General features: G+C 50.6%; 1 protein-coding gene across 7 annotated transcripts in view; it reads left to right on the forward strand.

Annotated features, from left to right (window-relative positions):
- The window catches only part of ARAP1 (ArfGAP with RhoGAP domain, ankyrin repeat and PH domain 1), a 226,271-nt gene that overhangs the window by 23,792 nt on the left and 175,959 nt on the right, over positions 1–26,520 (forward strand). The window contains exon 1 of one of the 7 annotated variants that reach the window (XR_012157522.2): positions 14,325–14,473. The exons of the other annotated variants lie outside the window; for them this stretch is intronic. The gene's annotated coding sequence lies outside the window, so the exon portion shown is untranslated. Of the gene's footprint in view, positions 1–14,324; positions 14,474–26,520 lie in introns of those variants that run through there. 7 annotated transcript variants of the gene reach the window in all.

Below are 26,520 nucleotides of genomic sequence, written 5' to 3' on the forward strand. Positions count from 1 at the left end.
CTGCCCCACCCTTGGCAGCGTCCGCGGCAGAGCCGTCCCCCTTTGGGGCTGGGGGTGGCCCCTGGCACTTCCTGAATGTAGCTGCTCAGGTCACTGTGATAAGTTCATCAGCGCATCAGGCTCTCAAAGCTGTAGGCCGCTCCCATGGGGTCCCATTCAGCGGTGGGGCAGACGTCCTAGGTTTGCATGTGACCGAAGCTCTCGCAGCCATGTTCAAAGCACCTGGGGAGGAGGGAGACGGAGTGCCTGGGTGCTCTGCGCTTAATTCTGATCTATGGCCTGCCCCCATGGTAATCAATGGGAGTTTTGTCTGTGGGTCACTGTACTTTAGATCCAGATCCAAGCAGGCAGCTGGCCCCTTCGTCTGCAATGGGCCAAATGACTGGTTTGGGATCTAAACCGTCCCTTCAGCGTCGGGAACGTTTGGAGCTGGCCATTGTGGCTCAGACCCATGCCTGGGCTTTATGGTTGGACGACGTACGTGCACAAAGCCGACGTTCGCCCCGGGATGCCGGAATGGCATCTTGCTGCTCTCCCTGGTTGAAGATGATGGGTCGTGTAGGAGGAGGAAGATTCTTGGAGTCTGTTGGCATGATCCTGCTCTGGGCTGAACGGGACGCGGCTGTGGGGATTGGAAGCCTAATACGTTGCAATAGTGGGGGTGGTCCAGTGCTGGAGACGCCAGGAACGCAGCCCCTCCCCGCTCCCAGTGTGCTGTTAAAGCTGCTGTCTGCTGCCATCCATCGTGGCGGAGCGGTCCTGTGCGAGGGTGTCGGGCAGCGTCTCTGCGGAGGACACAGCTGCCCTGCACGAGGCTGCAGGGAGCACACGCCCTCTGCCGAGCCATTTACCAAACACTTTCAGTTCCTGCTGAGAGGAAAGTGAAATACTCTGTGTGCTGCGCGGTCCTAACTGGTTTCAGGCTGTTGCAGCTGGTGCCGCGGGGTGAGGGGCGTGATTCTGCAGAGCACGGGGAAATGCCAGAGTCTCACCACCCTGCCGCTCGAAACGTAACCCCTGAGTTCTCGCTGGATCTGTGTCCCATGGATTTGGCTCCAGCCCTGGCCACCTCTCGCTAATGCCTCAAAAAGGAAAAAACTGGGAACGGCAATCTGTATTCTGCAGTGGTCAGGCATGTTTGGGAGGGGAAGCTGGCACTGGAGAGGCAGCGTGGTGCAGGGGGTGGGCCACTGGGACAGGACCCCTGGGTTCTATTCCCAGCTCTGCCACTGGCCTGCTGGGTGACCTTGGGCAAGTCACTTTCCTCATCTGTGCCTCAGTTTCCCCTCTAGTCTATTTTAGATTGTACTTTCTTTGGGGCAGGGACTGTCTCGCTCTGTGTCTGTGCAGCATCCAGCAACCAGAGGGGAAAGATTCTCCAGCGGTTCGGGTCCTAACCTTGGACCCAGGAGAGCTGGGTTCTATTTCTGGCCTGCTGGGTGGCCTTGGGCCAGGCACTTTGTCTCTCTGTGCCTCAGTTTCCCCATCTGTACAATGGGGATAACAGCCCTGCCTCCCAGGGGTGGTGTGAAGGGAAATGCATTAGAAGGTGAGGCGCTCAGCTGCTAGGGTGACTAGGGAGCGGGAGGTCAGATGGGCACCTATAGTACGTAGACTAGGGTCCTTAGTTCCGTTGGCAATTCTGGGTGCTACTGCAGTACAAATCATCATCATCGCAGTGCTGCTACTGAGTTCTGCCAGCCATACAGATAGACAGAGACCTTTGGTCTCTCTAGTGCTACTCTGCATCCCACTCCCTCTTGCGGTCAGTAGGCTCCTATAATCCAAACTATTTAATGGCTGTATTTCTTCTAGTGTGTCAGTTCTTAGCTCTCCCTGGGTAAGACAAGTTTCTGCTCTCTCTCCCTGGATTTGACAGTCCTCTGTCCCTTCACCTGCTGTGATCCCAGCACCTCCCACTGTTACCCCCATCCAGCCACTGTGCTTTAAACCACCCCAGAGTACCAGTGCTCCAAGTGCTGACAGATTGTGATGTGGTGAGATGGTGGCAAGAGACAGCAGAGATACAATTTCCTGACCTATTTTATAAAGGTTTACGCCCAGTGTATAAAGTGTGTCAAGCGCTGTGGGCCCTGCAAACCCCTCTGGGTGGGACGGACATTTCTGAGTACAAGATAAGACTGGAAAGAGATTCTGAAGGTCAGATTGTGTGTGTCTGATACGTTCCCCATCTCCTGCAAAGACACAGAAAACTGTAAGAAGAAAAGGAGGACTGGTCGCACCTTAGAGACTAACAAATGCTCAAATAAATTGGTTCGTCTCTAAGGTGCCACAAGTTCTCCTTTTCTTTTTGCGGATACAGACTAACACGGCTGCTGCTCTGAAATTTATTTGAGCATCAGCTTTCGTGTTTGTGCACTTACCAGCGGTTCTGATGATGTCTCAGCTATGTGGTGGCATCCGATGTGTGTGTAGTCTTCGTAAGTTGTGTTTTCCTGTAGGTAATGAATAAAACCTATTTTCACAAGACAGCTCGTGTATTAAACTCATGGACAAGTTCTCCCTCTGCCTTCAGCACTACGCGGCTTTGCAGTGTCCTATTAGGGAAACTCAAGACGCAGCGTGAGAACATCTGGTTTTCTAAAGAAACACTAGCAACCTCTACAGGCCACTATCCTCTGACCCCACTGAGGAGTACCAAAAGAAACTACACCATCTGCTCAAGGAACTCCCTGCTACATGGGAACAAATCTACAGGGACATACCCCGAGAGCCCCGACCAGGGGTATTCCATCTGCTACCCAAGATCCATAAACCTGGAAACCCTGGACGCCCCATCATCTCCGGCATCGGCACCCTGACAGCAGGATTGTCTGGCTATTTCGACTCTCTCCTCAGACACTACGCTACCAGCACTCCCAGCTATCTTCGAGACACCACTGACTTTCTGAGGAAACTACAGTGCATTGGTGATCTTCCTGAAAACACCATCCTGGCCACCATGGATGTAGAAGCTCTTTCTTTATACCAATATATTCCACATGAGGATGGACTACAAGCTGTCAAGAACAGCATCCCTGATGAGGCCATGGCACACCTGGTGGCTGAGCTTTGTGACTTTGTCCTCCCCCACAACCATTTCAGATTTGGGGACAACTTATACCTTTAAATCAGCGGCACTGCTATGGGTACCTGCATGGCCCCACAGTACGCCAACATCTTTATGGCTGACTTAGAGCAATGCTTCCTCAGCTCTCGTCCCATAGCATCCCTCCTCTACTTGCACTACATTGATGACATCTTCATCATATGGACCCATGGGAAGGAGGCCCTTGAAGAATTCCACCTGGATTTCAACAGTTTCCACCCCACCATCAACCTCAGCCTGGACCAGTCCACACAAGAGATCCACTTCCTGGACACTACAGTGAAAATAAGCGATGGTCACATAAACACCACCCTGTACTGGAAACCTACTGACTGCTATACTTACCTACATGCCTCCAGCTTCCAACCAGGACACATCGCACGATCCATTGTCTACAGCCAAGCCCTAAGATACAACCGCATTTGCTCCAATCCCTCAGACAAAGACAAACACCTACAGATCTTTATCAAGCATTCTTAAATCTACAATACCCACCTGGGGAAGTGAGGAAACAGATTGACAGAGCAAGACGGGTACCCAGAAATCACCTACTACAGGACAGGCCCCACAAGGAAAATAACAGAACTCCACTGGCCATCACGTACAGCCCCCAGCTAAAACTTCTCCAGCACATTATCAACGATCTACAACCTGTCCTGGAAAACGATCCCTCACTCTCCAGACCCTGGGAGACAGGCCAGTCCTCGCTAACAGACAGCCCCCGAACCTGAAGCAAATACTGACCAGCAACTACACACCACACCACAGAAACACTAACCCAGGAACAATCCTTGTAGCAAACCTCGTTGCCTACTCTGTCCCCATATCTACTCTAGCGACACCATCAGAGGACCCAGCCACATCAGCCGCACCATCAGAGGCTCATTCACCTGCATGTCTACTAATGTTACATATGCCATCATGTGCCAGCAATGCCCCTCTGCCATGTACATTGGCCAAACCGGACAGTCCCTATGTAAAAGAATAAATGGACACAAATCGGACCTCAGGAATGGTAACACGCACAAGCCAGTGGGAGAACACTTCAATCTCCCTGGACATTCAATAACAGATTTGAAAGTAGCTATACTTGAACAAAAGAACTTCAGAAACAGTCTTCAAAGAGAAACTGCAGCACTAAAATTCATTTGCAAATTTAACAAAAAGAAAAGGAGGACTTGTGGCACCTTAGAGACTAACCAATTTATTTGAGCATGAGCTTTCGTGAGCTACAGCTCACTTCATCAGATGCATGCCGTGGAAACTGCAGCCTGAAACTTTGCAAATTTAACACCATTAATTTTGGGCTTGAATAGGGACTGGGAGTGGCTGGCTCATTACAGAAGCAGCTTTGCCTCTCCTGGAATTGACAGCTCCTCATCTATTGTTGGGAGTGGACAACATCCACCCTGATCGAATTGGCCCTGTCAACACTGGTTCTCCACTTGTGAGGTCACTCCCTACTCTTCATGTGTCAGTAGATTTATGTCTGCATCTGTAACTTTCACTCCATGCATCTGAAGAAGTGAGGTTTTTACCCACGAAAGCTTATGCTCAAATAAATCTGTTTGTCTTAAAGGTGCTACCGGACTCCTTGTTGTTTTTGTGGATGCAGACTAACCCGGCTACCCCCTGATACTAGCAACCTTTGTAATGCTCAGGATTTTCTTTTACTGCTTAAAGTAAACCAGCGAGTGGGATAAGCAGAGAAAAGATGATGACTTGCCAAACAGATTTCGGTCTTTGCCTTTTGAAGCGTTAATAGCAGCGCGTTTAGGCACCAAACAGGCTCCAAAATCCACCTTTCGGCACCTCAATGGTAGCCTGATTTTCATAAGGGCGGAGTGGCCGGCAGTTCTTGTTCATAGTTGCTGGATACTCAGCGCTTCTGAAAGCCAGTCTGTTAAGTGCTTGGTGTTGATTTAGGAGCCGGACTTTATGCAACTCTTTTTAAAACCTAGGCCTGTGTTTCTAACGGCCTTTGTCCTTCTTTGGCCCACGTAATCCCTGCATTCGAGAGCCTCACAAACGGTAAAGAATGAATCGTTGCAGCACGGAAGGGAGGTGCCTCCATTTGTCAGCTGGGGAAACTGAGGCACAGAGATTTACATGACTTGCCCAAGAGTACATGGGAGCCAGGAATAGAAACGAGATCTCCTCAAAAGTTGTATTTTCAACTGATTTTAAAATAAATTAAAAGGCCATGATTTCTATTTATGATTTAACATTCTTTTTAGTGTATTAAGTGTATCCACTCCATGTGCAGTGGCAGTCAAAAACGCAAACAGAGCGTTGGGAATCCTTACGAAAGACACAGGTAATAAGACCGAAAATATCATACTACCTCTATATAAATCCATGGTACACCCACACCTTGAACACTGCGTGCATATGTGATTGCCCCATCTCAAAGATGATATATTGGAATTGGTTCAGAAAAGGGCAACAAAAATGATGGAACAGCTTCCGTATGAGGAGAGATTAATAAGACTGGGACTTTTCAGCTTGGAAAATAGACAACTAAGGGGATATGACAGAGGTCCATAAAATCATGACTGGTGTGGAGAAAGTAAATAAGGAAGTGTTTACTTCTCATAACACAAGAACTAGGGGTCACCAAGTGAAATGAATAGGCAGCAGGTTTAAAACAAACAAAAGGTATTTTTCACACAACACAGTCAACCTGTGGAACTCCTTGCCAGAGGATGATGTGAAAACCAAAACTATAACAGGGTTCAAAAAAGAACGAGAGAAGTTCATGGAGGATAGGTCCATCAATGGCTATTAGCCAGGATGGGTAACAGTGGTGTCCCTAGACTCTGTTTGCTGGAATCTGGGAATGAGCGACAGGGGATGGATCACTTGATGATTCCCTGTTCTGTTCATTCCTTCTGGAGCACCTGGCATTGGCCACTGTCGGAAGACAGGATACTGGGCTAGAGGGACCTTTGGTCTGACGCAGTGTGGCCGTTCTTATGTTCTTTTCATAGAATCATAGAATATCAGGGTTGGAAGGGACCTCAGGAGGTCATCTAGTCCAACCCCTGCTCAAAGCAGGACCAATCCCCAATTTTTGCCCCCAATCTCTAAATGGCCCCCTCAAGGATTGAACTCACAACTGTGTGTTTAGCAAGCCAATGCTCAAACCAGTGAGCTTTTGTTCTTAAGTGCCAGTGAAAGGTGTCAGATCGGCAGCTCTTGAGCGGAAGGTCATCAGTTGCTTCAGAGAAGGGACAACCAGGAACCGTCGGACCCCCGCACCCACACACCGATGTGCCCACACTCTCTGATCATAGAATCATAGAATATCAGGGTTGGAAGGGACCCCAGAAGGTCATCTAGTCCAACCCCCTGCTCGAAGCAGGACCAATTCCCAGTTAAATCATCCCAGCCAGGGCTTTGTCAAGCCTGACCTTAAAAAACCTCTAAGGAAGGAGATTCCACCACCTCCCTAGGTAACCCATTCCAGTGTTTCACCACCCTCTTAGTGAAAAAGTTTTTCCTAATATCCAATCTAAACCTCCCCGGATCTTTGGGCTCCGTATCCTGAGGTAAGAGGGATACCTCGGGCTCCATGGCCCATTCAATCACTGCCAGCAGGTCACTATTCACGCCTGTTTGGGTGATTGTTTTTGTGATATAAAGAGAGTCACTGCCTCAAAAGGTTTAAAATCCAGAGTAGTGGAAGGAGGTGTCACTGGTGCTCAATAAATAATTAGCAATGGTAGACGACGGGATGACTGGGGAAACCAGAGGTGGGGCTGACTTGGCGGAGTCCTCTTTCTGTGCAAAACTACAATCCAACTCCCTTCTTGTGGGCGTCACTGAAGACGTGAGGTAGGCCTTTGAAGGAGTTCCAGATGGTTTGCCCTGAAAGATTAATTTGCTTCCTTCATACTAATGTAACTGGGTGGGTGGGGTGGGGGGGGGGGAGATTTTGAATCTATGTCCCCCTTTGTATGTTTATAAAGTCCGTTTTCTGTATTCCTAACACCTTCCGTGGTGTTCACATCCCTGGATGGGTTTCCATGTTGGGTGAACTCTTGTGGCTGTTAGCGAGTGTTTTGCGGTGCTCAGATCCCACTGTGAGCGGTGCTATTTCAAGCCTCAGAGAGACCCCAAAGGAAAGAGATAACTGAGGCCTAGACCACCACTGGTCATTAATAAGTGTGTTGTATTTTTCACAAGAGCAAATGTCTTAGCTGCAGTGTTCAGTCTAGGGGGGTAGATTTTTAAGGCCAGAATGGACAGTAATAATCAGCTAGTCTGACCTCCTGCATGGCAAAGGTTAGAGAATTTCAGAGTGATCCCTTTGTCAAGCCCAATAACTTGTGGTTGAACTAGACCGGGGTGGCCAACGTGAGCCTAAGAAGGAGACAGAATTTACCAATGTACATTACCGAAGAGTCTCAGTAATACGTCAGCAGCCCCCCGTCAGCTCCCTGCCCCACTGGCAGCCCCGCTGATCAGCGCCCTCCTGATCAGCTGTTTCGTGGCGTGCAGGAGGCTCTGGGAGGGAGGGGCAGGAGTGAGGGCACGGCAGGCTCAGGAGAGGGGGCGGGAAGGGGTGGAGTGGGGGCAGGGCCTGTGGCAGAGACAGGGGGTTGAGCAGTGAGCCCCCCCCCGGCACATTGGAAAGTTGGCCCCTGTAGCTCCGGCCCCGGAATCGGTGCCTAGACAAGGAGCCGCATATTCACTTCTGAAGAGCTGCATGGGGCTCCAGAGCCCCAGGTTGGCCGTCCCTGCACTAGAGCATAGCTTCTAGACAGAGCCTGATTTTAAGCTTGAGCTGGACTTTAAGATGTCAGGTGATTGAGAATCCACCACACCCAAGCTGGAAGCGGTGGTTAATTGCCTTCATTGTTTTTAAAAAAACAAAAAACAAAACCCTCTTATTTCTAGTTTGAACTTTGCTGACTTCAGTGGCCAGCCGTTGGATCTTGCTTTGCCTTTGTATGCTCGAAAAAAGAGCCCCCTAGCATCAGCTGTCGTCTCCCTGAGTAGATGGAATAGACCATGATCAAGTCCAATTCCAATTGGGTAATTGCCTTCTGCCTCCTTGAATTTCCCCCTTATTTTTCTCCACCTCCTGTCTTAGACTGTTGTGTGGGGTAAGCTGTGTGTGGTTAAACAAGTGCTAATTCCACCCCAGTGATGGCTGCATTTCAGTGGGGGGCGGAGGGGCAGGAAACCATTCTCCTGTATATCGAATTTATAGGGATTTCTATGGTACTCGTCACCATAGCTTAAGTTTATAAAATGCTTTCTGCCCTAGTTATCTTCTTGACTGAGGTGTTTATAAACACCTAAGGGAAAGAGGGAAGCTGTCAACAAAGTTTTGAAGCATCCAGTCAGTGAAAGGAGAACCAAGATGCTTAACAGGAAGGAAATGGTCAGACAGGCAATGTAGGCTGGAGCAAATAATTACGATCCGATAACTCACCAGAGGAAAGTGGAGTTTGGGAGATGAAGACACCAGAGTTACAGAAAGGAAGGTTTCAGAGGGGTAACCGTGTTAGTCTGTATCAGCAAAAAACAATGAGGAATCCTTGTGGCACATTAGAGATTTATTTAGAAATTTGGGCATAAGCTTTCGTGGGCTAAAACCCACTTCATCAGATGCATGGAGTGAAAAATACAGTAAGCAGTAAGGGAAGGAGAAGACATGAGCCATCGGTGAGAGTAGGGCCCTGCAGAAGGACTGAATCAGGAGGGCAGTCCAGGTTATACATGGTGACCTAGCAGGAAATCGCTGAAGTGCTGAGCCTTTGGGTTCTCAAACTTAGGGGGCTGGGTGTGGGAGGGCTGGAAGCTCTGCCAGTGAGAGTCTATGGCCTCTAGCTGCGGGGTAGGGAGAAGCTGTTCTTCAAGGAGGAGTAGGGCTGGCCTGAAAACAAGAGCAGAGTTTCATGAAAAATTGGGCGTGTTGATGTTTGTTTCCATTCTGATGTGGAATGAAATTAGAGACCCTTGAAAATCTTCTGGAGAGAGGGAGCCAGCCAACCCTCCCCCAACCCCCCCTCCAGGAAAGAGCAAGAGAAAACCATCAAGGTTGGTCTGAAAACTCCAGCTGCTGCTTGCTAGGGCCTTCCTCCATAGCAGACCTGCCTGTGGCAGGTTGGGTGATTAACAGGAGACGGAGGGAGAACATGCTAATTGAGACTTGCTCCTCTGGTGGGAGGCAGGGGGGAAGGTGAGCAGAGCGTTTGCATACCCCCACTCTCTCTGATCAAGCCAAAAGTACCACTCAGAAGTCCAGATTTCCTCCCAGCCTTCCACAGAGATGCAACCTACCCAGCGCCTCCACCCCTGAGCCCGAATGTCAGGGCGTGGGAAAGCCTGGTGCATGCCAGGCTACGGCACCGCTCAGTGTCTCCTTCTGAGGTTTGGTCTCCTGCCTCTTTGCCTGATGGTAACAGATGTAACCGGAGTGCTCTCCCTTCTCTGACCTGGCCCCCAGGCCAGGCCCCCTCAAACCACCAAGTGAAGACGGAGAGCAGTGTTGATTCTCCAGCCTTCGTTTCGCCGCTGTCAACAGAGCATTTTCGCCCCTCTGCAGGGCTCTTGTGCGAGATGGTCGCCGTCCCGTCACCGTGCGTTGAGCCTCACAGATTGGGCCGAGCCTGTCAAGGACCCTCCTTGTTCCTCTGATTCCCTCCTTTGAAACGGCCACTTCTGGGGTCTTGCTCCACAGGGGTCCTGGCAGCTCTTCCCCTCCCTTGGCTCTGCCTTTTCCTTGGGGAGCCCATGGCAGCAATGGAAGTCTGCCTGCTGAGCCTTGGCTGGTGCTGAGTTCTGGTCTCAGCCAGTGCGGGGCGTGCAATATATTGCCTGAGGTCAGTTCATGGGGGGGGCAGAGAAAGGAAACGGGGACTATGGATGAGCAGGGAAAGGGAAGCGGAGAGAAGCCAGGGAGCTTGCCAGGAGCGAGGGGAGTCAGGGGTCTGCTGGAAGATGACAAGGAGGGACAGGCCAGGTGTCACAGAGGGCAGCTCAGCATACTGGTGGCGGGATGCTTCCCCATGCCGCTGTGCACAGATACACAGAGGGATTCAGCCATGTGCAGAGAGGAGGGAGGGGGCTGCCCGGGGAGAAAGGGAAGGTTCCTGAACTTGTTTACAAGAAGCTGTCGGCTGGAGCCTGCCCTGCAACCGCATCCCCTTTGATCCGGGGCTTATGGGAAGGCATCATTATGGAAATGGAAGTAAAACCCGAGAAGGCGAAGCACGGACTACTGCTCAGTGGGAACCAGGTTGTTCTGATCCCTGGACTTCCCTCTCTGGCAGCATCAACAGCCCTGAGATGCCCCCCCGACCTGGCACCATCGCTCTTCGTTTCCTCGCTGGGGCTGGCAGCCCCCGCGGGAGCTCGGATGGGCAACAGTGGTGGCTCTGAGGCCGAGGCTGATGGTTTGCTGCTCAGGCAAACCACTGGCCTTGTTCAGTCATCCTAGCTAGAGAATCTGGGCCACGTCCTCCTCCTGGTGTCCTGACTGAGAGATTGAAGAGCCTGAGATTGTTACCGGGGAAAGGAGACCGATCAAGGAAGCGTGATGGAAGGATGTAAAACCCTGGCTGGTCGAGAGAAGGTGGATCAGGAACGTCTGGTCTCCCCGCCACAGAACACAAGAACAAGGGAACTGTAACAAGGCAGGGCTTCTCCCCAGCTTGTGACGGGTTCGCTGCCAGGCCCACAGTCTCTTTAGGTTTATTGTCCAAACTTAACCAACCAACCAAAAGCTGCTCCTCAGCTCACCCTTCATATCTCCGGCTCTCTCTGCCTTCCTGCCCATGGGTCTCTCTCAGTCCTGCTGGTCTCTCAGTCCTGCTGCACCTAGCTGTCTAGCGCAGAGGTTCTCAAACTTTTTCCTTCTGAGGCCCCCCCACTATATAAACTCCACTGCCCACCCATGCCACAGCCACTGGTTTTCAATAGCTTAAGAGCCAGGGCCGGCGTTAGGGGGTAGCAAGCAGAGCAGTTGCCCAGGGCCCCACGCCACAGGGTTCCCCGCAAAGCTAAGTAGTTCAGGCTTTGGCTTCAGCCCTGAGCAGTGAGGCTCAGGATTTGGCTTTCTGCCCTAGGCCCCAGTGAGTCTAACGCTGGCCCTGCTCTCTGGCTTATTTTGGTGCTGCTCGCAGCCCCCCAGAGGGCCCCAGACCCCTGGTTGAGAACTGCTGCTATAGGGCTCCTTTGTAGCCCCCAGGTGCTTCCCCGTCGCCTCTGGCCCTCTGGTTTTAGCTCTGAGAGCCTGCAGGCATCTCCCTCTGCTGCCTTCAGCCTTCCACCCTCTGCAGTCTTTTCTGGTCTTGGCTCTCTCTGGCTCAGGAAAGACAGCTTGCTAGCCCCTCCACTGGCTTTCCTGCTAATTCCTCCCTCTTTCCAGAAAGGGTCTGCAGTCCCTCGAGGCTGCCTCCAGTCTTCTGACTTCACCTTACTCGTCCTCACCAGGGCTTTCACACTGGGTCTCTTCCTGGCCTTTTATAGCCTCCGGTGCTGCTGACTTGGGAGCACCTGCTCTGGTGCAGGATCGCTGAATCTACTTCATTAACTGGGGCCAGCCACCCTGTGACAGGGACATGCAAAACCTGATCAAACAAAATACTCCTTCCCCCCCAACACGAGACATACAATCAGACCGTGGAACTCACTGCCACTGGATGTCATTGACCTCGAGAACTCGGCAAGGTTCAAAGACTAATGGGACATTTGCATGGATATAAAGAATATCCAGGGTTGTCATAATTAGTGACAATAAAGCTGTTGGCAGGGAGATGAACCTTATGCTTCAGGGTTTAAATCAGTCTCTAATTAGTTTTCCTCCTGATCTCTAATAATGAGAGCAGGGGGAGGGGAGGGGAGAGCAGATTATCCCACAATGGCTGCGGTGGGGTTTTAACTCTTCGTGTGGAGTACCTGGTGTTGGCCACTGTCAGAGGCGGGATGCCGGGATAGTTGGGCCGTGGGTCTAATGCAGTCTGGCCATTGCTACCTCCCTATATAGCAGTCAGTCTCTGTTATGGAGTCTGCCCCGATGAGATTCCCTTTGAGTCTAACACCAGCTCGGGTAACATTGTCCTCTTCCCTAGGCTAATGCCCTGTCTCTGGCTGCCCCCCACACACGTTCAGGTTACTGTCCCTTTAAGTGCTCTGGGCACAGGACTGCTGTCTCTGCGTCCCTGAGTTCCTTTTCTACTGTCTGGATGCAGGGCCCCTTGCTGCTGCAGCTTCGGCCGGCCGCAGCCTGCTTGCTCTGGGAATTGGATCCCAGAAAGCCAGCTCTCTTGCTGGCCTGGGAGGGCCCATTTTTAAAGGGTTTTCACCCCTGTCGCAGAGAGGAGTCACATTAAGTGTGGTGCAATCGTGGCTCAGCAGATTCCACATGCCGTCTCTTGCTCGGACGAGGCCTTGGCATTCTCATACCTGTGACGGTTGAAGGTCCGAAAATCTGGAGCTGTGATACAAATTACTTATAATATCCTAAACTGCACATTCACTAAATATGGGTTGCCTCATTAAATTAATTTGCAGTCAGCCGCCTTAGATCTGACATGGGGAGCTTTTGTGGTAAGACTAAATTACCAACATTTAAATATCAATTGCTTTGCACTTGGTTCACGGAGATCTGCCCACAGCACTGAGCGCTGCTAATGAATGTCTCCACTGTTGCTGTGTTCAGACGTATTTGTACTAACTGTTGTTAGTTTTTAGAGTCATGGCTGTCCCAATCTAGGACGAGACAAATGTTCTGTCTGTCCTGTAATGTATCCAGTGTTCTCTGCTTGTGTGTAAAATCTTGCTGGTTTCTAAAAGAAGCATAATTGTGTGGGGGAAAAAAAACTAACGGCTGATGTCAGTTTCCAACCCCAGCACAAACGTAACACAGAATTTTGAATCTTTTTGTGAATGGCAATTAAAGTTCATTGCAAGAATAAAGCGAAGGTGTTTCTTGAATTATTTCCCTCTTGGAGAACACCAGAAATCCTGAGGAAATGACTCACCCCAGCTAGTAGTTACAAGCAGTATTCAGGTTTCAGAGTAGCAGCCATGTTAGTCTGTATTCGCGAAAAGAACAGGAGTACTTGTGGCACCTTAGCGACTAACCAATTTATTTGAGCAGCAGCTTTCGTGAGCTACAGCTCGCTTCATCGGAATGCATCTGATGAAGCTCACGAAAGAAATTCCTTGTCTTTAAGCAGTATTCAGAAGTGCTGCTAAGAGCCAGGGGACATTTGCTGACATTAAAAGGTGACAAATACAAAAGGAAGTGCCTTTTCACACAGCTGTGTCCACCGCAGTGCTGCTGAGGCTGAATGTGCAGTGAGAGTCAGAAAGGGGTTGGACATTTTAAGGGCTTTATATCAAGCATATCCACTGTTATCATAATTAATGGCAGCCAAATATTTTAGCAGGGTTATTAAACTCCATGCTTCAGGATCTAAGCCAATCTCTAACTGTTAGAGGCCAAGGTGAGACCTCCTGGGGATGCACATTATCCCAGTCTTCTATTGCAGGGTTCTTACTCCTTTCTCTGAAGCGTCTGAGAACATACTGGACCAGCACCAGATCTACATTACAAAGCTTTGTTGGCCTACCATGTTGGTTAGGGGTATGCAAAAAGACACCCGTCCAGTGAGCCAGCATTGTAGACCTTTCTAGGCTGCCCAAGAGCCCCGCACAAAGGCACCTGTTATAAATTACACACCCCAGTCTCCGTTTCTCTCCATTCTTTTTTGGTTGGTTGGCTAAGACGTGAAGCATGTTTGTAAAGAAATGACAAAAAGAGCCATCAGGGCTAAAGAGGAAGGAGGAGAGTCCCCAGGTCAGGCAGAGTCACTGGCCTCTGGTCATGTGGAGCAGGAGTGAGCCGTGTGACTCAGGAGGGGGTTGTGGGCACTGCTAAGCAGTGTCAATAGCAGTGTGTGCTCCAGGCCATGTTAGCCCAGATGCCCCAGGTAGCGTGTGGGAGTGGCTGTGATCTCTGCTCTCTGAGCTGGGTGTTCACACTCCTGGGGCTGTGATTGTGGAGGTGGCCGGGTTTTCTGCCCCCCCCCCCCCCCCCCCCCCGATCATCTTAATTATCTTAAACGAATGGCTGAAGGCTCTGGCAGCCTGCATTTAAATGAAAGTCATTGCAACATGCTCTCATAAGAGTACAATTGTTAATGTCGTGTGTGTGTGTGTGTGTGTGTGTGTGTGTGTTTTTTTCTTTTCTGGTAAGTTCCCGGTTGCTGTAGCAGCATTTGAGGAAGTTCCCCAGCAAGCAGCACACCCGTAGCTAACTCTGACAGTGGAGGAAGCTAGAGAAGGGGGAATGGAGCGCCGGGCTTCAGAATTCAGATCTCGCAGCTAAAAAAAAAAAATAAGGTACTGGATTATTTACTTGTGGTTTTGTTGTTGTTGTTGCTTCTATAAAAAGCCTGTTGGGGGTGGAAAAGGGAAAGAATTGAGTGTCTCAGCAGCATGTGTTTCTTCATCTTGGTTGCCTGGCAGAGTGTAGGGGCTGGAGTGAAGATTGCTGCCTTGTTTGTGAGAGGGAAACTTGATAAGACAGGCCGTTGACAGGGAACCTTAATAAAACAGCATGTGTGGATGGATGATTCCACTTTTATGTATTGCTCAGCGTCTTTCCGACCAACTGATCCCTGTAGATTCAGCTAATTCAGCCGCCGAGAGAAATAGCAGCAGAGGGGCAGAGAAGTAAAGAATCATGAGGCGGGCAGGAAATGTTCGTTACTGGGTAGGAGCGTAGGGGCTGGAGTGAAGATTGCTGCCTTGTTTGTGAGAGGGAAACTTGATAAGACAGGCCGTTGACAGGGAACCTTAATAAAACAGCATGTGTGGATGGATGATTTCACTTTTATGTATTGCTCAGCGTCTTTCCGACCAACTGATCCCTGTAGATTCAGCTAATTCAGCAGCCGAGAGAAATAGCAGCAGAGGGGCAGAGAAGTAAAGAATCATGAGGCGGGCAGGAAATGTTCGTTACTGGGTAGGATTCGATACACAATGGAGAGATGGAGAATGCTCCTGTAAAGGGAAACAGCATGGGGTAGTGGCTAGAGCGTGGAGCTGGAAGACAGGACACCGGGGTTCTCTTTCTGAGTGATCTTGGTGAAATAGTTCCCCGCTCCTGTGCCTCGGTCTTCCCATCAGTAAAATGGGGATAATGCTGGTGTACCCCACAGGGTTGCTGTGAGGCTAAAGAGTGGGGATCATGACACTCCCCCACCATCACCAAGTGTTTTAAGATCTATGGATGGAATGGACTGAGCAGAATTAACCCTGTTTCAGGGGACTATGGTTGTTTTCTGCTTGGCCATTGCCTGATTCAGAGCTGGAAGTAGTAAGTGGGCTGTCATGCTGTGTTCTCCTTTCATTTTGGTGGTTTATCCAGGAGCTGTCTTAAGCACATTTCAGTTCCTGTTTCTTTTATCTCGTGTTTGTCGTGGGGAGTTGCTGCATCGCTTGATCAGGTTCTTACCCTTCCCTGATGCAGGCTGCCTGGCCTGTGCTCAGAGCCATAGGCTTATATGTAATGGATGCTCCTTCCCATTTAATCTGTGGCTGGATGATTCCAGGCGGTTCTGAGGGGTCTGTGGTGACTTGAGCTAGACTGGCCGTGAAATCAATAGCACTAGAGTTGCAATCTATATGGCAGGTTGCATAGCCACCTTCCATCTCCCCTTCCCGTTCATGTCTGTCTGTCCCCTTTCTTTGCATTGCCATCTGAACACCAAACCAGCTCTGCAAATGCACCTCAGTTGTGACCTGCCACACCCCCTGCTACTCCAGTCCTCCTCCGCTCCTGCTTTGCCAATGCACTGCTCTCCTGCCCTGCTGCAGTCCCAGTTCCCCCATGTGCAGCTCTGCAGATGCATCTCACCCAGCCTGCTTCTACCCACAGCGCACATGCAGGTTCCCCCGACAATAAGACTGGAAGGCCTCTCCTATTCCCATGCATTCAGCTATTTGTCATTGTAACATGCCAGTCCCCTGACACACCGCCTTGTACTCCAGGGCAGAACTACCCTTTGCATTGTTGGTAATTCTCATATCGCTCTGATTTGCATGAGCGAACTTCAGCCACGTGGGTGCTTATCAGATGCAGCGGGGTGAGGTGAAAGCAGCTGTTAAACGTGCCTGTGTCTTCCTCACCATATCCTAGAAATTTGGCTGTCAGCGCCTTGCACCTTCCTACGGGGGAGTGCTTGTTGATTAAATAATTACAGACACAGGCCTGAATTAGCAGTGACGTGTCAGGAGGGTTGTGTAAGCTACGCAGTGGTATGTGGGTATCAGTCTTCGGGTACTTGTACGCTGCAGCGAGTTGGGTAGGCAGACATGCACTAGCTCTGCTGGGGCTAGCATGCTAAAAATAGCAGCGTAGCTGGGAGTAGCCGTGGGCGGCAGCTCCGGCTCACTGCCCAAGTACAAACCCGCCTGGAGCCTCCGGGTATGTATTCGGGTGGCTAGCCCTAGGCACCACCCATGCTACCCCTGTCTTCCCTGCTCCTTTTAATGTGCCAGCTCCCAGTTGCAGGGTAAATGGACCCTTGGTAGTCCTAGGTATTTATAGGAGGTTAAGCCGGTGCCACACCTGTGTTGATGGGGTTGGCTAAAGGTGTATGTTGAGCTAATTTGAGCTCCGTCTAGAGCTTCTGAAACTTGCCTCTGAATTTGCCCCAGAGCATGGGATTAAAAGCTGTGACAATGTCGTGCAGTGTAGCTTGAAATTGCACTGTTCAAAGTCCTGTGGGAAAATACACTGCAGCAGCAGGGGTGAAACCTGCCTTCAGGAACCTCTCCAGAGTCTCAGAGTAGCAGCCGTGTTAGTCTGTATTCGCAAAAAGAACAGGAGGACTTGTGGCACCTTAGAGACTAACCCATTTATTTGAGCATGAGCTTTCGTGAGCTACAGCCCACTTTGTCGGATGCATTCAGTGGAAAATACAGTGGGGAGATTTATATACACAGAGAACATGAAACAATGGGTGTTACCCATACACACTGTAAGGAGCGTGAGCACTTAAGGTGAGTTACTACCAGTAGGAGAGCTGGGAGGGGGGGACCTTTTGTAGTGATAATTAAGGTGGGCCATTTCCAGCAGTTGACAAGAACGGGGGGGGGGAGGGATAAACATGGGGAAATAGTTTTACTTTGTGTAATGACCCATTCACTCCCAGTCTCTATTCGAGCCTAAGTTAATTGTATCCAGTTTGCAAATTAATTCCAATTCAGCAGTCTCTCATTGGAATCTTTTTTTGAATATTTTTATTGAAGAATTGCCACGTTTAGGTCTGTAATCGAGTGACCAGAGAGATTGAAGTGTTCTCCGACTGGTTTTTGAATGTTATAATTCTTGACATCTGATTTGTGTCCATTTATTCTTTTACGTAGAGACTGTCCAGTTTGACCAATGTACATGGCAGAGGGGCATTGCTGGCACATGAGGGCATATATCACATTGGTAGATGTGCAGGTGAACAAGCCTCTGATAGTGTGGCTGATGTGATTAGGCCCTGGGATGGTGTCCCCTGAATAGATATGTGGACACAGTTGGCAAAGGGCTTTGTTGCAAGGATAGGCTCCTGGGTTAGTGGTTCTTTGTGTGGTGTGTGGTTGCCGGTGAGTATTTGCTTCAGGTTGGGGGACTGTCTGTAGGCAAGGACTGGCCTGTCTCCCAAGATCTGTGAGGGTGATGAGTCGTCCTTCAGGATAGGGTGTAGATCCTTGATGATGCGTTGGAGAGGTTTTAGTTGGGGGCTGAAGGTGACGGCTAGTGGCATTCTGCTATTTTCTTTGTTGGGCCTGTCCTGTAGTAGGTGACTTCTGGGTAGTCCTCTGGCTCTATCAATCTGTTTCTTCACTTCAGCAGGTGGGTATTGTAGTTGTAAGAATGCTTGATAGAGATCTTGTAGGTGTTTGTCTTTGTCTGAGGGGTTGGAGCAAATGCGGTTGTATCGCAGAGCTTGGCTGTAGACAATGGATCGTGTGGTGTGGAGGCATGTAGGTAGGAATAGCGGTCAGTAGGTTTCCGGTATAGGGTGGTGTTTATGTGACCATCGCTTATTAGCACCGTAGTGTCCAGGAAGTGAATCTCCTTGTGTGGACTGGTCCAGGCTGAGATTGATGGTGGGATGGAAATTGTTGAAATCATGGTGGAATTCCTCAAGGGCTTCTTTTCCATGGGTCCAGATGATGAAAATGTCATCAATATAGCGCAAGTAGAGTAGGGGCGTTAGGGGACGAGAGCTGAGGAAGCGTTGTTCTAAATCAGCCATAAAAATGTTGGCATACTGTGGGGCCATGCGGGTACCCATAGCAGTGCCGCTGATTTGAAGGTAAACTTTGTCCCCAAATGTGAAATAGTTATGGGTGAGGACAAAGTTCAGCCACCAGGTTAGCCGTGACATTATCGGGGATAGTATTCTTGACGGCTTGTAGTCCATCTTTGTGTGGAATGTTGGTGTAGAGGGCTTCTACATCCATAGTGGCCAGGATGGTGTTATCAGGAAGATCACCGATGGATTGTAGTTTCCTCAGGAAGTCAGTGGTGTCTCGAAGGTAGCTGGGAGTGCTGGTAGCGTAGGGCCTGAGGAGGGAGTCTACATAGCCAGACAATCCTGCTGTCAGGGTGCCAATGCCTGAGATGATGGGGTGCCCAGGATTTCCAGGTTTATGGATCTTGGGTAGCAGATAGAATACTCCAGGTCGGGGTTCCAGGGGTGTGTCTGTGCGGATTTGTTCTTGTGCTTTTTCAGGGAGTTTCTTGAGCAGATGGTGCAGTTTCTTTTGGTAACCCTCCGTGGGATCAGAGGGCAATGGCTTGCAGGAAGTGGTGCTGGAGAGCTGCCGCGCAGCCTCTCGTTCATATTCCAGAGTCTGGTAACAACTGTACTTGAACGGCGCTGGTCTCCTACTGGAGGTGGAGCAGAGCTGTGATCCCCGGGCCAGATTCCAAGAGGAGTGGGAGCTGGTGAAACCTGTGCTAAGGGGCATGGTACACCAACTTAGAGTGGGCCCGATTCCCCACTCCCTGGTGCAACTGCAGTGGCAGGGTGGAATCCAGCCTGCTGTCCACTAGCTCTTTCAGCTCTGCAGGGTTAACGGGAGTGAGTGCTGCGGGCAGTGGAGTTACACAGATGTAACTGGGGGCGGCAGTTAAGATGCTGTGCTGGGCCTCCAGCAGCGCGGGGATTAGGGCCGGTGCAAGGAGGTTTCACGTCCTAGGCGGAACTTCCACCTTGCGCCGCGCCGTTCCCCCCCCCCGCGGCAACTCCCTGCCGCCCCCTCCCCTCGGACCGGGGAGCCGCGTGCAGCAGCTCCCCGCCCCAGCTCACCTCTGCTCCGCCTCCTCCCCGAGCGTCCTGCCGCTTCTGCCAATCAGCTGTTTGGCGCGCAAGCCTGGGAGGGAGAGAAGCAGAGCGGGGCGCTGCTCAGAGGAGGAGATGGAGCAGAGGTGAGCTGGGGCGGGGAGCGGTTCCCCTGTGCGCGTTACTTGCTGCAGGCGGCCCTCCTTGTGCCCCCCTGCCCCAGCTCACCTCCGCTCCACCGCCATCCCCAACCACTTGGCGCCCTAGGCGACCACCTAGTTCGCCTAGTGGTTGCACCGGCCCTGGCGGGGAGGGCTAAAGTGGCTGTAAACCAGCTTTGAACACTCAAGATTATGGGCTTCTCTGAGGGCCTGTACAGTCCCTGGCATAAATTAGAGCAGTCCCAGGGGTGCTCTAATTTATAGCCACCTCATATAGAGTTGCCTGTAGGCTGCTCTGTGCTCAAGAGCAGCCCGGAACCTCTGTAGGGCCATGTACTATGGAGCTTCTCCGACGTTTCCCCTCCCACCCTGACAGGCCCTGTGTGAAGGGGACATGGTAGAGCCTTTAAGGGCAGCCCCACACTGTACCTGTGCTGGGGAAATTCCCCTCTGGACCTTTGGGCCCAGTTCTGGCCCCTCTTCTCTGCCAGAGAGGTATATAGGGCACGGGGCATGGGAGTGAATCTATCCCAGAACTATGGTTGGTGATGGTGATGTGTGAACCACAAGGAACTCCGCTTGACTTTCAGATCTCGGTTGTAATTTGCATAAAATGGCAGTCAGAAAAACCCCCATCTTTATGCATGTAAACTGATCGAATCTAATCTGGACTGGTGGAGATGTGACAGCCGTGAGACCCCAGGAAGGGCCTGACTGCACAAACTTTTAGTTTGCAGCAAACTGTTAGTGCACTTTCAGCTAGTCCTCTTGGAAACGGCTAATCAAAGCACGTCAATGAACTGCTAATGTGCACCAGCAAGAGCCACATGGACAGTCAGTCCGTGGCAGGCTAGTGCAGGGTAGATTCACACCCCAGCTAGCCGCGGATTAATGGTTGTGCAGACACGCTCAAAGACATTGTGTCGCAGCAAACAGAAAGTCACACTGTTGTGGATAAACAAAGGATATGAATAATAGACAGTTCTGATCCTGCATCACTGAAGGGTCAGGGACTAAACGGTTAATAAACCTCCAAGCCTGCAAGGTGGATGATTTTGTTCTCTGTATCCAGATGAGGAAAGTGAGTCACTGAGAAGCCACGTGAAGTGTGCCTAAGGTCCCAGCGTGAGTTAGGGGCAGAGGTGGGGCCAGGGCCGGGCCTATGGTTCTACTGTGACCACGCTGGGCCTGCAGTGCCTTTTGCTGAGGGAAACGTGAAGTACTATTTCTCAGTGACCCAGATCATTCATTTAGCCAGTGCATTGTCTCCCGATCAAAAGGGAGGGTGTCTGTGTGACAGTAATTTTGACTGGTCCCTTTGGGTCACTTTCATGCCTCTCACTCTGCTGCAGACTCCCTTTCCTGTCTGTCTGAGGCTGTGAGATTTTTATGATAGTCTTTTGCCAAACACTTTAATCTGGGTTGCCTAATCTGGGGGAGGAATGCATTTTGTAAACCATGGAGGGTTTTGTGGCCACATAGTGATCTCCCTATATATGCCAAGCCCCACTCCTGTGTACTGCATAGCAGCATGTGAGAGACACTGGGACATGCTCTACTGTGTAATAGCCGTTAAAGGACAAAAACACTTTGCCCACCTAACGGTTTACAGACACTAAAGAGTTAATCTTCAGAGGATCCCCCGTCTAATCTGTGCGGTCCTGATTTTACAGGTGGGGAAACTGAGGCACTGAGCAGTTAACATTAACCTTTTCAAACCTTGGGGCAGGGCCTGCCCAGTATGGGTAATTATTCCCCTGCCCCTTGGAGTTGGCCGCTGAGCCCAGTGGTTTGGTTTGATTTTTCAATAGGTGAATTTTTTTTTTTGGTGATTTTAATTTTTATTAATTTTCATAAAGAAACCAACATTAGACTATACAAAAAGGGAAATGACCTACAGCTTGTATATGGGACCAAATACTGCAAGTCACAGGATAGCCATTAAAATTATGCAACTTGATGTCTTGTCAAAGCTGCATGCCCAGACAATGCAAAATCAGACACTTGCACAGATTTAACAACTTAGGGTGGGGATAACCATAAAAAAATAAAGATATACACACAGAGTCAAAAAAGGAAAGGAGGGGACCGGTGGAGGGGGGCAGGAAGAAGGGGTGAAATCGAGATCCGGTGGAATGGAAGTCTGGCATCATTTGAGCTGTCTCAGCATTCTTTCTCCAAACGTATGAAGAAACGGGGCCCACGTTTCTTCAGATTCATATCCGTGCTCTCTACCTCAAAGGGCGATTTTTTTTTCCTTTGCTGCTAACTCAAACCGCTCTGACTCCCTCTGCTCTGGTCTGGGCATTAGCCTACTCCTCCCTTTTTGTACAATTGTGCGCTTGGTAATCGGCGCAGCCCTCAAGCGCCAAAGCCCTTGTACTGTAGTAAAACCCAGCGTTGTAGGTATGTAAGGTAGGAAATACTTTCCCGCTGAAGCCAAGCACTATTTTCACTCGTGTCCGTCCACCACTTTCCACAGCTGTTGGAGAATCGCATAGCACGTGCATCAGGGTTCCTTTTTCTTTATTACAGCACCAGCAACCATCAGAGGACAAGGCCCCCCATCTGCACAGTCCAAAGAATCTTCGGCGGAAGCCGGCATAGCCGGGGTTGTGCGCTGCTGTTGGGGTTCGTTAAGGGCTGGGATAACTCGCTTTCACAAAGCACACCAGACTAGTAGAGTGTCCTAGGGCAGCTGGACCAAACTGATATGTTAGCAAGTGTTTTAATTGTAAGTGTTGCTGCTCCGCGGAGGGTGGCGGGTCATATTGCTGCTTTTGTGTTAGAAAAGAGACAAAGCCCTCATCCCTGACTATGGGGGGAATTGGATGCATTAGAATCGCAGAAGATTAGGGTTGGAAGGGACGTCAGGAGATCATCTCATCCAACCCCCTGCTCAAAGCAGGACTAACCCTGACCAAATCATCCCAGCCAGGGCTTTGTCAAGCCAGGCCTGAAAAACCTCTAAGGATTGAGATTCCACCACCTCCCTCGGGAACTCATTCCAGTGCTTCACCACCCTCCTAGTGAAAAAGTTTTTCCTAATATCCAACCTAAACCTCCCTCACTGCAACTTGAGACCACTGCTCCTTGTTCTGTCATCTGCCACCACTGAGAACAGCCGAGGTCCATCCTCTTTGGAACCCCCCTTCAGGTAGTTGAAGGCTGCTATCAGATCCCACCTCACTCTTCTCTTGTGCAAACTAAACAATCCTAGTTCCCTCAGTCTCTCCTCATAAGTCATGTGTCCCAGCCCGTAAATAATTTTCGTTGCTTTTCGCTGGACTCTCTCCAATTTGTCCACATCCTTTCTGTAGTGGGAGGGGGGACGGGGGGGACTTGACACAGTACTCCAGATGTGGCCTCACCAGTGTCGATTAGAGGGGAACAATCACTTCCCTCAATCTGCTATCAATGCTCCTACTAATGCTGCCCAATATGCCATTAGCCTTCTGGCAACAAGGGCACGCTGCTGACTCATATCCAGCTTCTTATCCACTGTAATCCCCAGGTCCTTAATACCCTTTCATTTCCACCCAGGTGGGCATGAGGGTGTTATCATGCCAGGACCAATGGGTCATGGGTGTTGACCACGGCCCCACAGAAAGGCTCTAATAATGTGGCTAAATTTTCTGAAATAAGATGGAGGGATATATACCAGTAGGCTGCTTTACAATATTCATTTGTATTGTCTTAACCCTTTCCCACAGGGAGAGAAGGTGTCACCTATTTGTATCATTAGTTATTGCAGAGAGCCCAGGATCTAAATTTATCTTCACTGGTTTGTTAATGTGTCTTTGTACTTTTACACCCAGATACTTTTAATTGTATCATTTTGGCTATAGAAATTCCATTGAGGAAAAAGCCTCACTCCATGACAACCAAGAGATTTCCCATAGTTACGATTTTTCACAGTTGATTTTGTAACTAGTTATTGCTCCAAATTTTTGGATTAGTGATAGGAGGGCTGGAATAGAGGTTTCTCATTTGGATATATATAAAAGGGTATTGTCTGCATATAACATCAGTTTATACTCCATGGAACCAAGTTGTATGCCTCAAATATCTGGATGAGCTCATACAGCTATTGGCTGCGGTCTGGGAGGTTGAGTGAGAATATAACAGTTGGATCCAGGAACTAAATGTGGGTCCAAATCCAAATTTTTGTAGGGTCTAAAACACATACCTTCAGTCCACTCTGGCAAAAGCCTTTTCTGCATGTCAGGCTAATACGACTTGTGGTTTGGGGTCATCATATTTCACTGCTGTCATATCAACGAGTTGTCGAAGGTTATCAGAGCCATACTGGCCTCTGACAAACCCAACTTGATTTGGGTGTATGGCAGAACCCCAGACCTTTCCCAGTCTCGTCGTGATAACTTTTGCCAATGTTTTGATGTCACTATTAATAAGTGAAACTGGCCTCTAACTGGAACATAATGTGGCATCTCTTCCTGGTTGAGGAATAACTGAGGTTAGGGCTTCCCTCAGCATAGGGGGAAAAGGTGCCTTCTAGAAGTGACTCATTAATCAGTTTAAGCATTTTGTCAGATAAGAGGTCAAGGAGGCGCCAAAAGAATTTAGCAGGGAAACCATCTGGCCTAGGGGCTGTCCCCACTTTCATATTCATAGTCACCTCAATTAACTCATCCTCCATGGCATGCGTCAAGGTTTCCATAATGGGCTACAGAAATTTGCAGTCATGTAGTATTTCGGAAGAATTGATCCAAAGCATCTGCGGAGGGGTTTGTGTCCAATTTGTACAGATCTTTATGGAAATTAAAGGACTTGATTGTTATCTTTAGGTGAAGTACATAAGTTACCACCATGGTCACGGATGGCCATGATTCTACGTGGAGAGGTCTCTTGTACATGAGCAGTATGCCCGGTGGTGGAGCCAGGGCCGGATTAACCTTCTGTGGGCCCAGTGCCAAACATATTTGTGAGCCCCCATGGGGCCAATGGAGCATGGTGCAGGGGGGGTCAGTCCCTGGAGCGAGGGGGCAGGCACGGGTATGGCGTGGCCCCGCTCTGCCCAGCCCAGTGCAAGGGCACTATTTACAAACCGGCAGTTGCCAGATGCACAGTGGCCTGCCCGGCCCTGTGCTGCCAGCCTGCCCCTTCCCCTCGCGGCGCGGACCGTGCCGCACCACACATCCCCTCCCAACACCAGAACACCCCCCCGCCCTCCGATTCCCTATGGCCAGACCCCCCTCGGACCCGCTATGCCCAGCGCCGCCCTCCACACCCTGCTACAAAGGCACAGTGCCCTGCACACCATCACCCCATCCAGTGCCCCCCTGTCCACAGCCCCACCACAACTGCCCAGCACCCCACACAGAACCCCCCACTCCTTAGTGCCCCAACACACAGATTTTCCCCAGCCTCTCACAGCCCAGCAGCCCCCTAGATACCCCAGAGACCCACTCCCCCAGGCCCTGCCTCCTGGCTGCACTCATCGGCCCTGCTGGGAGGCGACTGTGTCTGCCGGGCTGAGCTGCCAGTGCAGCCAGGGCTGGTCCCGGGGTGGGGAATCACTCCAGGAGTGGCAGGATCAGCCAGGCCAGGGCCTGCCCCAGCCAGCCTCCCTCAGGACCCACTTGCCTGGAGGGGCCCAGCCAAGCCCCCCACACTGCCCCCCATCAACTGGCTGAGACTGGCCAGGCTTCTGCACCCGTCCCAGGCTGCTCAGCACCAGGGAGACAGGTGAGGCTGCACAGGGGTGGGAAGCCGAGACTGCCCAGAGCCGGAGGTGCACTGGGGTCTGGCCAGGGAGCAGAGAGAAACGTAGAAGATTAGGGTTTGAAGAGACCTCAGGAGGTCATCTAGTCCAACCCCCTTCTTAAAGCAGGACCAGACCCAACTAGATCATCCCAGCCAGGGCTTTGTCAAGCCAGGCCTTAAAAACCTCTATGGATGGAGATTCCACCACCTCCCTAGGGAACCCATTCCAGTGCGTCACAACCCTCCTGGTGAAATAGTGTTTCCTAATATCCAGACTAGACCTCCCCCACTGCAACTTGAGACCATCGCTCCTTGTTCTGTCATCTGCCACCACTGAGAACAGCTGAGCTCCATCCTCTCTGGAACCCCGCTTCAGTTAGTTGAAGGCTGCTATCAAATCCCCCCTCACTCTTCTCTTCTGCAGACTAAATAAGCCCAGTTCCCTCAGCCTCTCCTCGTAAGTCATGTGCCTCAGCCCCTGATAATTTTCATTGCCCTCCACTGGACTCTCTCCAATTTGTCCACATCCCGTCTGTAGTGGGGGGACCAAAATGGACATAATACTCCAGATGTGGCTTCACCAGTGCTGAATAGAGGGGAATAATCACTTCCCTCCATCTGCTGGCAATGCTCCTACTAATGTAGCCCAATATGCCTTTGGCCTTGGCCACAAGGGCACACTGCTGACTCATATCCAGCTTCTTGTCCACTGTAATCCCCAGGTCCTTTTCTGCAGAACCACTGCTTCGCCAGTCAGGCCCCAGCCTGCTGCAGTGCATGGGATTCTTCCTTCCTAAGTGCAGGACTCTGCACTCGTCCTTGATGAGCCTCATCAGATTTCTTTTGGCCCAATCCTCCAATTTGTCTAGGTCCCTCTGTATCCTATCCCTGCCCTCCAGCGTATCTATCTCTCCCCACAACTTAGTGTCATCTGTGAACTTGCGAGGGTGCAGTCCACACCACCCTCCAGATCATTAATGAAGATGTTGAACAAAACTGGCCCCAGGACCTAAGTTCCCTGTAAGCTGCATGGCAATGCAGCAGCCTATTTAGCACCGTGCAGGTGCTCAGGGAACCTGCCCGGGGACCTGCTGTGGCTGGGGCCTGGCCGGTGGAGGGGCGCCCCTCCCCCAGCCCCAACCTAGCCAGGCCCCCAACCTTCTGTGGGCAGGGCGCCCCCCCCCCCCCCCGGTCGCAACCTGCCATGGCC

Source organism: Lepidochelys kempii, chromosome 1 (genome assembly GCF_965140285.1).
Source record: "Lepidochelys kempii isolate rLepKem1 chromosome 1, rLepKem1.hap1, whole genome shotgun sequence".
Taxonomy (NCBI): Eukaryota; Metazoa; Chordata; order Testudines; family Cheloniidae; genus Lepidochelys; species Lepidochelys kempii.